This window comes from Pelodiscus sinensis, chromosome 6 (genome assembly GCF_049634645.1).
Source record: "Pelodiscus sinensis isolate JC-2024 chromosome 6, ASM4963464v1, whole genome shotgun sequence".
Classification (NCBI taxonomy): domain Eukaryota; kingdom Metazoa; phylum Chordata; order Testudines; family Trionychidae; genus Pelodiscus; species Pelodiscus sinensis.
This window is the reverse complement of record NC_134716.1, coordinates 53,908,474-53,921,541: the sequence shown is the minus strand read 5'-3', so window position 1 is coordinate 53,921,541 and position 13,068 is coordinate 53,908,474. Positions and strand designations below refer to the sequence as shown.

The window sequence follows — 13,068 nt, the reverse complement described above, 5'->3', positions numbered from 1 at the left end:
TGGGGACTCGTGTGCAAAGCTGGCACGCCGTGTGCAGCCCAGAATCAGTGGGACTTCCGCTGGCCACAGGCTGCATGCAGAGTTCCGAATTCCTCCTTTGAAATGTACAAGAGCTCCAGCAGGGGCTCTTGTACATTTCAAAGGAGGAATGTGGAAGTGCCTATCGAGTTGTTGATGGAAATTACATTGACTACTCGACTAGTCAATTAACTGTTACTTAACAGCCTTAATTCAGACTGCATGAATGGCCAAATAAGAATAATAATGTGTATATTAAGGGAGAACTTAATAACTTTACCTAGAATGAGATGGTAACAGAGTAGAGATTTTCTAGGAAATTAAAATGCCTCCTTGTGATTAAGATAGAGTATCAGAGTCAGACTCTCACTTCTCTGTTATTTCAATAAGGACCTGTCTACACAGGGACTTCCAGAAGAGTTAATCCTCATTAACTGCAGGTGTGAATTTGAAGTAGACTAGTTAAACCATATTGAAAACCCAGCTTGAACATTCTCATTCATAATAAAAATGGCCTTAATTTGGTTAATAATAATTCATTTCCAAAATCATCAAAATCAATTATGCATAGTCTACTGAGAATTGTAGAGATAGTGAGAGTGAGCTGGCTGCTCCAAGTTTCCCTGCAAGTTTTTGACCTGTCTAGAAATAGAAGTAGTACTCTGGTTTGATAGATCCTGAATTCTGTCTTAGCACAAAGACTTTTTTTGTGCCCACCAACAAGACGTGTACTTAATTCAATAGGTGGCAAGATCTATTCATCAAAGGACATCTGATTTGATGCAACTGTTTGCACTTGGTTTGCAGACCAGATAAATGAACTCATCAGTGTTCTCCACAGTAGTTGACTTCATCTGCGCTGGGCTTCTGGTGGCTCATCTCCAAGGTTCCGGACATTAATTTTAAAATGAATTAAAATAAGCCAAAGAACTCTCACAGGAAAATGATAAAAGACAAAAACACCATCACCAGCAAAAATCCCTCCAATTTTTTCCATAAATGTGCAGAATAAAGTTTATGTTCATCGAGTAGGTGTGGATGTGCACCACCAGTAGAAACACATGCTAACAGCTGTGGGAGCTCTGCCAATCAGCTAGGCAGTATTTGAATCTGTTCTGGGTGACCACCCAAGTGCTCAGTTTATAGGGAATCCTGATCACCAGTGGGTGAACATTGCTTATAAAGCGACCACTCTATAACTGACCTATCAGTCCTTAGTTTAAAAAGAAAACTACACAACACTTTTAAAAGATTAGCCTCGCAGCTTAAATTCTTAACTTTGCTAGACATGAACAATCATGGTCTTACTAAAAACACTGGATTTAGGGTTTATTACTATAATCAGAAACTCACTGACCTATCCCCTCCCCCCTCCTTTTTTGTCTGATGATTACAGGGGTGCTAATAGGTCACTTCACCTTGAAAGTCCCTTAAAATGTGGGTGAACTTTTTAGGCTAAACTATCTGTTTGCTCTTGTATCTAGCTGTGACTCTTAATACCTTTCCCAGACCTGAAGAAGAGCTCTGGGGAGCTTGAAAGCTTGTCTGTCTCATGAACAGAAGCTGGTCTAATTGACAATTTTTACCTCACACACTGTGTGTGTCTAACATCCTGGGGCCGACATGGCTACAACAACACTTCCTACATATTTTTGTATGTCCACGAGGCACTTTTTAAAAAGAAAATTATTCTACTTGAAGTCAGGGATTGAGATGTCTTGTCTCTTTGAGCAAATTAACTTATTTGATCAGAATGCAGTTGTTGAATACAGGGGTTCATGGTAAATGTTCCTTGGTGTTGTAAAATCAATCAAAAGCATATTTGGATTTGTGGATACAGGCAGTCCCCGGTTTACATGGATCCGACTTACATCAGATCCCTACTTACAAACGGGGTGAAGCAACCCCGCACTAGCTGCTTCCCCCCAGCAGACCAGGGAGACGCGAAGCTAGTGCCCCCCCCAGCAGACCAGGGAGACACGGAGCGGCTTTTCTCAGCAGACACCTCAGCTTGAGAATAAAGGACTGAGGGAAGTGAGGTGTGGGAGAATAAAACTGAGCTCTGGAGAAATGTTTGGCTAGAGTTTCCCCTACAATATGTACAAGTTCCGACTTACATACAAATTCAACGTAAGAACAAACCTACAGTCCCTATCTTGTACGTAACCCGGGGACTGCCTGTATTGTTAGAAGGTCTAATGAGTGAATAAACTTCTTGGCAAAGGCAAAATTGGATTGAGTTCTAGACTGTGTTTTCTTCAGGCATAAAATATAATTGTGTGGCATTTCAGACCAAAAGTTAAGAAGAAATGATCAATAAGTCATTAAACATAAATACAACTGGTATTGAACTGGTTCATGTCCATATTAGTTGTTGCTAATATGAACACTACTGCTCAAAAAATGCAAGGTGTAGATGAGTCCTGGTCAGTCATATTTAACTAATGATTAACAGCGTACATGCTGTTTAGATTTAGATAGCAAGCTCCTTTCTATGATCATTTAAATGTATTTCTATGACAGTGTCCAGTTTTTCATGTAGTTCTCCAGAATGAGGGCTGGAAGTCCGAACTATTCTTGGTTTATTTTTTGTCACTGAATTATTGGTAGGGTTATTAGTAGGTTATTAGGGTTATTGGTAGGTTGTGCAGCCAGTGAGGCCTAGAATTAATGTTGCCCAACATGTTCCATTAGCCCATATTTTCAGTTGCTTAGAACTTGGCCAAACTTAAACCATTCAGATTTTCGGTTCCGGATGCTGCCTCGGGCTAACTTATTTTTGTTTAATCTTTAGCTCAATCACTTCAACCCTTTTGAAAATGAGATGAGGGGAAAATGCACTGTTTTGCCCATATGAAAGAAATTCTTATAACTTTGATTAAGAAGTGCTAGTACACCCATGCTTCAAAGCAGAGTCTTGGAATTGGGCAGGGGAGTTGCACTGGTGAGGGCACTGGTGAGGGGGATGACGTCTGACATCCCTGGAGAAACAAAACAAAACGAAACAAAAACTACTCAAATGTGATCAAAGCAATAAGCTTCTGAAAATCTGTTTGCACATGATTAGTAGAAACATGTTATACCGTGGCAGCACATTCTTCAATGATTCCATTGGCACTGAGCCTTCTCCCTTCCACTCTCAGATCCTACATGATAGTCAGACTGCATACACACCATTTCCACAGAGCAACAGAACCTGCTTCAGCCTAGGGCTGCAGGAGCTTATATGTGACAGAAGTCTATAAATCATGAATGATATAGACAATGCGAATAGGGAAGTGTTATTCATCCCTTCACACAGCACAAGAACCAGGGATTACCCAATTGCATTAATAGACAGCAGGCTTAAAACAAACATAAGGAAGTATTCCTTCGCACAATGCATAGTTAACCTGTGGAACATATTGCCAAGGGAATATTGTGAGGGTCAAAAGTATAATGGAGTCCAAAAAATAATTCAGTTCAGAGGAAGGATAGGGCTATCAATGGCTGTTAGCTAAAATGGACATACTCTTGATGTCCCTAAGCTTCCCTCTGCCAGAAGCTGGGACTGGATGAAAGGGGCTGGATCACTGGCATCTGGCATCAACCACAGTTAGAAGACAGGACAGTGGTCCAGATCGAACATTGTTTTCTCCTGGTATGGCCATTATGTTCTTGAGTGGAACTTTCCTTTCAACAGCTCCAGCCAGCATCTGAGAAGGAGAGGTACTATGACCCTGAGCACTGGAACTGAGAACCAGGGCACTGTTCTTAGTGGTGTCCCAGAATGCAGGGGGCAAGGAGGAAACAGCTTGTTTCAAATGCCAAGAGGTTGGAGCTGCTAGTGATATATCCCTACTTCATTCCTTGATCAACTTCCAGCCTGTGCACTGAATGAGGCAGGTGTACTGTGGGAAAGATAGTATGTGATAATGTAATTCATAATTCATATTCCTAAGGGACTAGATTAAGAATGCACAGACAAGCTTAATACTGGTGTTTCCTAGCTTTAAGTGCTTAACTCTAACTTGGTGTTCTTTTTAAACTTTTCACAACAATGTAATAAATATGTATTGTGATAAACTAAATTAAACCCCACACTGGATAACCATGGCTTAAAATAAACTGGAGACCAGTTAGGACACCCAGAGTCACCTATATGAGTGTTAGGTATAACTGAAGATCAAACTCAACTGGGAAGGAGCTCAGTCTTCATAAAGGAACGAGTACCTGATAGTGAAAACAAGCCTGGGAGGGAACTTGGTTGAGAAGGTAGCTGGGTGTTTCCACTCTTGGGCTAAAAGCTGAGGAAAGCCTGAAGTTTAAAGCCAAAAGCAGAAGGTTCTGAGCCAGAAGGAGGCTTCTGAAGAGAGGGTCAGGGAAGACTCTGGCAAGGGCTTGGTTGTCCTGAGGTAGAAGGAAGCAAGAGGCAGCAATGCCCAAGATGCAGTGATGGTAAAGGACACTTGGACTGGAGTTTGAGGAGCTACAGGGAGAGAGGGAAGAACCTGGCAGTCTCTATGTACTTGAAAGTGGAGATACCTGGGAGGCATAGGTTTGGAACAAGATCCTCTGGCTTACCCTGACACACAGATCAAAACCACATCTTTGCAAGAAGCTCATTACAAAAAGCCCAGGAGGGACCTAGGAGAAAAGGTCTGAGGAAAGACTAATGGTAAGGAGTCCAGGGAGGCAGTGGGTTGGGTAGGTCTAGATTCCCCTACCAGCCACTGGGATGGTGTAATGAGGTTTTCTGATATTAAAGGGGGAAAGGACAACTCAGAGCCTAGAGAGAGAGCACAATTAAATCCACTGTACCTAGAGTCGGGGCTGGAGACTTGACATCAGGATTGGAATTAGTTGTTGGACTTTCTGTTGCCCTGATAGAGGTGCAGAATGAAAATGTGATCTGGCTGGAGGGCAAAGTGCTAGAAGAGGTGCACCACTATAGGACTGGAGTCAGCAGCAGCGGGGGGCACTAAAGAAGACTCAGCTGTTGTACCACACCCAGCCATGAGGAGGTGTACCGATGGGGAGTCCACTCTTCTACAGCATATTTGTATAAATTAAAACACCTCATTATTCTATAAACATTTATTCTATTATCAATTAAAATATCTGCTACCCAAAAACCAAGTGTCTTGAAGTATACTTTTAAAGAATTGTGAGTAAGGAGTTGTGGTTATTGGCTAAGACTGAACCTCTATGTCCTAGCATAATTCATACATGTTCTGTTGATCTGTTTCAATAGCTGGTACCATTAAGTTACTTGATCTATGCTGAAATAATGTAGTTAGAAGTTGATACTTCATATATTTGCAAAGAGGGAAACATTTTTATTGAAGCAAGAAGTAGGTAGTAATGATGATCTGCACATATTAGAAATGTTTCTCTATCATTGTCTTGTAAATTGATTGGGTATTTGAGATATTTTTAATTTTAGTCATCCGGTAGTTTCACTGAAAATTAGTATTCATCAGAACATCAATAAAACCTTAAATGTTTAGTTCATAAAGTCTACATCTTCATCTTCATCAGATATGAAGTTTCCAAATAGATGCTGTATTGAAAGAGTACCATGCTGGCTCTTGTCAAGACAAAGCTTTCAGTGAATAAGCCTATCAAACTGCAGGAAGCAGAGTAAATACATGCTCATACATCTTCCCTATTTCATGTAGTTTACTGTTAGAATGGCAAAAATCAATATGCCTGGAAACTCTAACTTGGCATGATTCCCTATTGACCAGTCTGTTTTTTAAAATATATTGGATTCAAAATATATTGAAATGAGAATATATTGAAATGGTCAGCTAGTGAGTCCATGTACTTTGTTTGGATTTCTTTCAGGAAAGCTTCTGTTGCTGTTATTGCCTTTACTCTATTTCTATTCTTGTGCAAGTATCTGTAAAATACAGTCTTGTACATATACTCCGTTGAGATCTGCTGACAAACTAAGTGACAATTCAGAATCTGCTGAATTCATCAAGGCTGCTGCAGTACTAGCAGTGTCTCTTAACTTCTTCACTTTTGTCTTTTACAGAAAGAAAGGCCTTCAATAATATTTAACAGGTGTCACTCCTATTTGATGGAGTCTGGTTGCTGCTCTCTAGAGCTGAGGTAACTTCATGTATAATGCTGCTCAAATACTTTTAGACTTGGAAATATTTTGTGCTTAAGCCAACTTCTTTCACAGTTTTAAACAAACTGACTCTTCCGTGACTTCCCTAATAACTGCAGTTGACATCCATAACCAAAAAGGTGCGATCATGAGGATTTTTGGCCTACCAGTAATAACTTCAATCTGTATAGAAACTACATAGTGGACATATTACATTTTTCAAGTGTCTTAAGTTATTCTAGTTTGTTATAATTCCAATTTCTCTGTGTAACTTTAATAAACAATGATAACCTCTGATTTTGCCATCCTCCTGGCCATTTTAATTACACATCAAAGTGACTGATACTGTATTCTACAGTTTCCTTCAGGTGCATTGTAGTATACATGCTCATAAGTGCACCATTCTTACTCACATTCAGTTGCACATATTAGATTGAGATCCACTGAATTTAGACTTTAAGTGATGTTAGGTCCAGGTTATACCGTGTCTTTAATAATTCAGGTAAATCAATGTGAATTATAGATTCTTCACAAAGTGGATCTGATTCAGAGGTGATGTGCAAGCTCAGCAACTGGATATAAAGAAACATGAGAGAATCTAAATTGGTAGAGTAAAAATGAGATTGTAACTGGATTGTCACCCACCTCTTACAAGTGCCCCCTTTCTGACTGATAAGTGCCTTCAATCACTCAGTTTGAAAGGGGCAGCACCCACTTTGCATGGGCACCCCTTTTCTGGTGAAGTGTGAGCCTGCTTTTCTTTTTTTTCTTATAATGGAGTGGCACCTGCCTCTTACAAGCATGGCCCAGTGGGTCTTCAGCAACTAAAACCTCCTTCTAAGTCACATACATTGTCCCCCTTCTGAGTAGATAATCTCTAGTTCTCCCTCCCTCTCCCCCCAGTATGGGGCTTCCTTATTAGAGACACTGCCTTCTTTAACTACCCTATGGGAGCCTAACTTGGTAGTCTCAGTTACTGCTCTTTCAGCTTATTGTTCAACCAGGGCTTCAGGGACCATCATAGAACCTTTGCCTGGTTTGGCTAGATTCTGAAACCAGTTCCCTGGACTCAGTCCTGCCTTCAGCGAGCTGTTTGCAGTCCTACTATTTTTTGAGTCCACCAGGCATCTAACCCTCCTTCTATGTGTTCCAGGCAGCAACTGACTGCTCTACCCTGGCTGCTTCTTTTTATAGGTTTCTTCTGGCCCTGATTGGTCACTTCAGCAGCCCTGCTGCTTGATTACTTCTCTCCAGCCACTTTAGGCTGTATAGAGAACTTCTAGTCTGCTCTTTGCTGCATTGGGGAGAGGTAGGGCCTATGAACCTCTAGCAGGACCTATGAATCTAGTTTGCCTTGTCGCAGAAGTAGATCTCATCTTCCATCATTCTCTTAGGGTATGTCTACACTACATTCCTCTTTTGAGAGAGCAATGCAAATGCAGGTGAACAAAATTGCAAATGAAGCACAGATTTGAATTTCCCGTGCTTCATTTGCATAATTGCATCCGGGCACTATTTCAAAATACCCTATTTTGAAAAAAGAAACACTGTCTAGACGTGGTTATTTCAAAAGAAAAACCTTCTTTTGAAATTACCCTTAAACCTCATTTTATGAAGAGTAAGGATAATTTTAAAAGAAGGGTTTTCTTTTGAAATAACCGTGTCTAGACAGTGTTTCTTTTTCCAAAATAGGGTATTTCAAAAAGGAATGCAGTGTAGACATACCCTTAAGCTTCTTTTCCTTTCATTCAGCTCCTCAGAGTAGGTTAAGCTCACTGTAACTGTGTCCTTGAGTTACAATTGAGAACACCAAATTCAGGTCACACCAGCAAATACACACCAAAATGTTGGTGGTTATTCTCCCATAAGATATACCAAACTAGTCACAAAAGTAAGCTTCTTTCTCACTGTAGTTAACAAGAAATCAGAAGATCAATTTGCTGAGGCATTTCAGTCCTCGTATCACCCCTTCTCTCCAAAAATCTCCCCAGTGAATGTAAAGATGAGTGGTTCTTTAAAACCCATCTTATCAAATACGTTATTCTGACCCCAAAGAACCAGCCATACATGCAGGTCAGATCAGACCTTACTCCAAAATCATGCTGTTGCGAACACTTCAGTATCTAAAACTTAAAGGTTTGTTTATAAAAAGAGAGAAAGGTGAGAGTTGAAACCTGTTAAAGGAATCAAATACACAAAATAATTGCAGAGTTCTTAGTTCAGGAATGTAGCAGTGATGGAACAAACTGCTGGCTTAAGTCAAGTCTCTGGTTGCTTCCAAATCATTGAAGGACCCTAGTCCCTTTGTTAGAATTCTCCCATTAGTATAGTTCATAGTCCTGTGATTGGAGCAGGAAAGAGGCAACATGGAGATGTTTCCAGGGTTTTTTATGGCTTCTGCCATGTGGCAGGAATCCCATTGTTCTTACTGTGGAAAATTACATGTGAAGATGGAGTATGGAGTCACCTGGTCAAATCACAGATCCATGCGCAATTGTTCTAAGTTCACAGAAGAAGCTTCGTGGGCTGTAAAATGTAAATGTAAATGTTTAGACTTGGTTTGGAGCCTGACTTCTGGGACCCTCCTTCATGAACATTAGGGGCTGGAGGCCTGGGGTCTAAGACCCTGAAAATGGGGAGAGTCCCACCGGAGCCCCGGTTCTAGCCCAAGCCTGACTGTCTATACAGCAGTTTTATAGCTTTACTGCCCAAGCCCCTTGAGTGCAAGTCATCTGGCCTGGGATGTCTTATTGCCATGTCTTATTGCCATCCGCCCACAGGTGTCTTATTGCCATGTAGACATACCTTAAGAAAACACTGTGTTGCTTCTGTGTTCTTCTGGGTCCTATTTTGACTCTGACCTCATGTTGTTTTTATTCCTCCAATGCTATTTTTCTAGCCATTGCAACCTCTTACTTGGAATGTGTCATCAAATTTTTTTTCTCCCAGTACATGACACATGAAGCGGAAGACATTGTCTGCACTTAGGCTGTGATCAAGCCACAGGAATTTCTGAAACCAATGAGGCTAAAATTTCCACTGATGGATTCCAAATGTTCAGAGAGCTGCACTGTCGATTGTGGCACAGTAAGTCTAAGTGTAATATATTTCATATGTGCCCATCTCTTTGAATATAATAATGCTAACCACTGGATGGTGATCATATAACTTCCTGTGATCCTGATTATCAGCTAATTTAATTTGATTACAGGAAGTGTCCATCTAAAACCAGATAATTGTAATTCTCAAACTTTTTAAAATAATTAACCACTTCTGAAAATAAGTCTGGAACAACTTCTCTTTCCTCAGTGGCCCAATATTTTCCTTATTACAAAATTGGGGTTTGATTATTTGTTGGGAGAGAAGAAATATTAGTAAGTTTCAATGAGAATTAATTAATGCACTAGCTGTGGCTGTATGGTTACATTCTCTGCCTTTTTTCTCTTTTCTTTGTTCCCTAGGTATAAGGCTTTGTGTTTATTATTCTTAAATTTTCTCTTGTTGGGGGGCCAACTGAGCCTTTACTCTTGCATTGCTTGGCTTTGCCCATTGCTATTCCTCTGTAAGAACTATGGGACTAAAACCTGGGGCCATGGGATGGGAGGGTCTGGGCCACTGAAGCTTCTGGATAGGAAGTTTAGACTGGGTTTCTGATAAAGGACGCTGGGAAGCTAAGTTCTGGAGGAAGTGACACCCAGCAGAGCTATTTTGGCCCCTCACAGTCCACTGACTGGTGCATACTGCTATATAAACAAGAAAGCCAACATGAGAAGCTGTTTGAACAACACTGCAGACTGCCTGCTTGTCTTTGTTTCAGATTGTGCCTTGCTGTGTAGACCCTAGACTCTGGCTTCTGACCTTGGGTTAGCCTGGATTTTGCTGTTTGCTTGTTATCTGTAATCAGGTGCCAACCCTGATGTATTGGTATCCTGATGTGGCTTAACCCCAATTCTGGTATTTATCACTTGCCTGCAATTTGGTAACTGATCAGTACACCCATTCTGCCCATAGGCCAGCCCTGATAGCCTCCAATTTGGGTTTTATCTACAGAATAGATCAGGGTTTGTGTATTCATGGATGAAACACCTGGCAAAGAAAAACAAGAAGCAGCTTTACTGGGTGAAAATTACATTCTCATGTTTCATCGGTATTTTGATGATTTACCTATCTGAGTTGTTCTATGTGGCATTTTCAAATAGGAATCTAATCAGACTCCATGGCTGTGTCTACATTGGCACTCCTTTCCGGAAAAGGGATGCCAATGAGACCAGTTGGAATTGCAAATTCCGCGGGGGATTTAAATATCCCCTGTGGTATTTGCATGAACATGGCTGCTGCTTTTTTCCGGCTCGGGATTTTGCCGGAGAAAAGCGCCAGTCTGGACGGGATCTTGCGGAAAATAAGCCCTTTTCCGGAAGATCCCTTATTCCTACTGGTTGTGTCTACATTGGCACCCCTTTCCGGAAAAGGGATGCTAATGAGACACTTCGGAATTGCAAATCCGCGGGGGATTTAAATATCCTCCACGGCATTTGCATTTACATGGCTGCTGCTTTTTTCTGGCTTGGGGTTTTTGCCGGAGAAAAGCGCCAGTGTAGACGCGATTTTCCGGAAACTAAGCCCTTTTCCGGGAGATCCCTTATTCCCTTGAAAGTAGGAATAAGGGATCTCCCGGAAAAGGGCTTATTTTCCGGAAAATCGCGTCTACACTGGCGCTTTTCTCCAGCAAAAACCCCGAGCTGGAAAAAAGCGGCACCCATGTAAATGCAAATGCCGCGGGGGATACTTAAATCCCCCGCGGATTTGCAATTCCAAAGTGTCTCATTAGCATCCCTTTTCCGGAAAGGGGTGCCAATGTAGACACAGCCCATGTGTTTCCCCTCACTGCAAGGCAGGAAACAGGAAGACTCCTTATCTTAGTGTCTCCTCAAAAATTCACCTATCTTACACCTAACTTAGTGGGTGCTTCTACCCCCAGTTCATCATCTTGCACTTTGTCGTGAGTGCACCTGTCCTCTTTTTTCTCCATTCTATCCCCAGTCTTTCCTGTGACCTCTGGGAAGTAGGGAGCAACATTCCCCTTAACTTTTCCAGAGTAAGTAGCTTCACCTTAGGAAGGTCTCTTCATTCTCCACTATTTCTTCTTCTACTGGGTCTTTGAAATTATTCAGACACAGCATTAGAGTGCCATGGTCTATTGGCCTAGTCTCTGAAAATGGGACTTTATCATTTAAAGTTATACGGTTGAAGTGCTCAGGTCTGCTACTATCACATGTAGCAGGATGGGCAAGTGGAATAATGATCCAAGTGAATGTGTTTGTTGTACCAAATAAAAGCAAGCAGGATCTTATGAGGGGGATAAGGCAAAAAGCCACATTTATTGTAAAGATAATAATAAAAAAATAAAGATAGAAGCAAACAATGTTGTTTAACTACTTATTCCTATCACTACTTAACCCTTATACACTTATATATATATATAGAGAGAGAGAGAGAGAAACATTCATTCATACATCCATTCATTCAAGTTCTGTGTATAGTTACCAGCCTGGAAGTTGCTTGTGACAGAATACTGGCCAGGTATTCTGTACACAAGTGATGGTAGTGGGGAGCGAAGTCCTGATCAGATGCGTATCTGAAGCTCCTGGTGGGCTGGCAGCAGAACCTTGGACTCTGATTCCATAATTTTTTAGTCCAGTTCTTATAGGAATTTCTTCCTATGCCAGTCTATGGAAATTGCTGCAGTATGCTGATGTCTCCAGGGTGGCTGCCAGGTGCTCATCAGTGATCTCATCGGGTGGACCTCCAGTACTTGGTTTTCTCCACTTGACACCTTTTGGTTGCACTGGCACCTGATGCCTTCTTCAGCCCTTTGTTGCTGTATTCTCAGGCTGGCACCTCTCAGAACCATTCATTCATCGTCCAAGCACTCTCTCTCTCTTACATACATTCCCTAATTAATTTTTCCCATACAGTATTTTGTATAATAACAACTTTACATATTTAAGAGTTGTAGTTACAAAAAAGTCAAGTTTCTGGGTGGCATTTCTTGAAACATTGTCTGAGTGCTGAGTTAGTTACAGTTGTTTTGAAGAGAACAGGCGTCAATTATGTAACAATGCCCTTAGTCAATTAGAATAGTGATAGAAATGTAGCTGTGTTAGTCTGGGGTAGTTGAAGCAAAATGCAGGACAATGTAGCACTTTAAAGACTAACAAGATGGTTTATTAGTCAATTACAGGGCTTGGAAAATTGTTCAAGGTAAAAGTGGAAAGGACAATGAGTGATGAGAAGCTATCAAGAAACCAGCAGTGAAGATGAACATCTGGTAGGGCAATCTAATTTTTTATGTGAACCTAACACAAAGATGGAAATAGAAAAAGTAGGATTCTAGAGTGTAATTGGATGGAAAGAAATGAAAACAGTAAATTGGATGCTCTTTACAGAATTAGTTTGGCTACTTGTAAATTTCTGGAAAGATGTGAAATCTTTTTTTGTGTGTGACCATGTCAGTTATGCAGTGGTGAAATTTTGGATCATAATATAGCACAGAAACTATAAACTCCTCTTGGAAGGGAGAAAGTAATGCACAATAAAGAAAATGGTTTCGAGGAACTAATAAATAACCTGACATGAAATTGGAAATACAGTGTATGCATGGCAAAGGATAAAAGTAAATACAGTATTGATCTTGTTGTAGAAATTATTTTTACTGGAGACTTGCCATGTAGAACATTGAGAGCATATTGGACTTTGCCGAAGTAAACACAAATTGTGCAGAGTTATCCCTGAGAAGTATAGGAAATCAGCAAAAATAAAGAAATGAAACAAAGGAAATAACTGAATGATGAAGATGTAGAAGTTTCTCAAAAGACTAACAAGATGGGGTACTAAGTATCTGGAGAATACAATCTTGTGTTGGGTGCAAATGATTATAAAGAGAGAGAACT

The 13,068-nt window shown here is 40.7% G+C and overlaps 1 long non-coding RNA gene across 1 annotated transcript in view; it reads left to right on the top strand.

Annotated features, from left to right (window-relative positions):
* LOC112546942 (uncharacterized) overlaps positions 1 to 9,199 on the top strand; it is a 38,637-nt gene extending 29,438 nt beyond the window's left edge. The window contains exons 3-4 of the long non-coding RNA XR_012905086.1: positions 6,041 to 6,117; positions 9,068 to 9,199. This is a non-coding gene — a long non-coding RNA (uncharacterized LOC112546942). The remainder of the gene's footprint in view (positions 1 to 6,040; positions 6,118 to 9,067) is intronic.
* The last annotated feature ends 3,869 nt before the right edge of the window (positions 9,200 to 13,068 follow it).